Source organism: Octopus bimaculoides, chromosome 30 (genome assembly GCF_001194135.2).
Source record: "Octopus bimaculoides isolate UCB-OBI-ISO-001 chromosome 30, ASM119413v2, whole genome shotgun sequence".
Taxonomy (NCBI): Eukaryota; Metazoa; Mollusca; class Cephalopoda; order Octopoda; family Octopodidae; genus Octopus; species Octopus bimaculoides.
The window spans coordinates 9,332,330-9,334,200 of NC_069010.1; positions in this window are offsets into that span (position 1 = coordinate 9,332,330).

Genomic DNA, 1,871 nt, shown 5'->3' on the forward strand with positions numbered 1-1,871 from the left:
ACTGCATGGTGCCTTTGGCAAGTGTCTTCTACTATAACCTTGGGCTAACCAAATCTTGCAAGAGGATTTGGTAGACAGAAACTGGAAAAAGGTCTTGCGAAGACCTGTTGGGGCAAGTGAAATCGTAATTGAACCATACTCGATGACTGGCATCTGCGCCAGTGGAGCACTAACAGCACTGTCCGAGCGTGTTCGTTGCCAGAACAGCTGTCTGGCTTCCGTGCTAGTGGCCCATAAATAGCACCATTTGAGCGTGATCGTTACCAGCGTCGCCTTCCAGCAGCCATGTAGTTAGACTGAACCCACAATCTTCCTGGGAGAAGCAAAAGGACAACAGAATCACAGCGGCCATCTAAAACAAAATACAGAAAAAACAAAAGGTTTCTTACCCCCGAGGTCCAGTAAAACCTCTTCTCCTCCCGGATGCTGGAAAAAAGAAACAAAAATACAAAATTAGGGTCAATTGATATCATACAACTATTTTTTGTAAATTTTAAAAAAATATTTTATGTCATATATTTTTTTTTGTGAACAACAGTGATGTTGATTAGGGGTTGGCGAGGGGCTAGTCTCTGAGTTAGTTACAAAGGGTTGTTTATGTAAACTCAAACAGAATAAACTCACCAATATATTTTTGTTCAACTGACTGACATTTTGGGGACCAATTCTGAAATCACTTTTATTAGATATAACACAAAAAAAAAGAATGCTCCCTCATTCTTTTACTTTATGAGACTATGGCCATTTACCCCCAAAATACATTTACGCCGATGTTAACCCCCTTAATTTGAAAGGAAGAAAATCATAGATTCATTGAATTTGAAAGGTTTATTGAATCTATTTTCATGGAAAATACAATTATAAATACAAAAAGTATAAAACAAATGTGATAAAATAAATTCATATCCTCATTATGAAACAAAAGGATCTTTCTAGAAAGTTTTTCATTTCAGGTTTTGGAGGAACGAGGTTTCGTTTTTGTTACAATTGAATTTTGATGCCAGAGCAATTTGGATACAGTCATCGGAGTCCAATCGATTACACTTTGTTTTTATGTTCATTAAAGTGTAAAAATCTTCGTTTGCAAAGGTAGGTTGTTTGCAAAAGCAACCTACCTTTTTTAACTTGCTTCCTCATGTCAGAAGACAAATTTGTCTTTGTAACAAGGAACATGGTTTTTTTAATGTAATTTTATTTATGCCTCACAAGTCCTCATCCATAAACGGGCTGCGTGGTAGTAGTGTCGTGGATGGGCTGTCATAGCACATGTTCCCTACTACTACTACTACTACTACTACATTTCGTTATGTTTTGCTATGTACGTGATTTGGTACATGGAAAAAACTGGTCCATGGTTCAAGGAAAGGTTGAGACAGATGTTATAGAAGACAACAAAGCAGAAAAACAGAGAAGAAAGATAAGAAGAAAACCTCGTCCTCCGTCCTCGTTGAGATTAGCAAAGTAGGTCATGATTCGGCTAATTTTGCTGTTGTATCAGTTTTAATTATTCTAACCTACTTTGTATGGTGAGTCATGTGTGGAGACCAAGGGGTTAAGGAAACCTGATATCAGATAAACAAATTCGACAATAGATATACTCCACACACACACACACACACATATCAGGGTGATATACATGCATATGTGCATGTAGGAACACAGACATGCACATACACACACACACACATATAGATGTAAGGAGTGGCTGTGTGGTAAGTAGCTTGCTTACCAACCACATGGTTCTGGGTTCAGTCCCACTGCGTGGCACCTTGGGCAAGTTTCTTCTACTATAGCCTTGGGCTGACCAAAGCCTTGTGAGTGGATTTGGTAGACGGAAACTGAAAGAAGCCCGTCGTATATATGTATATATA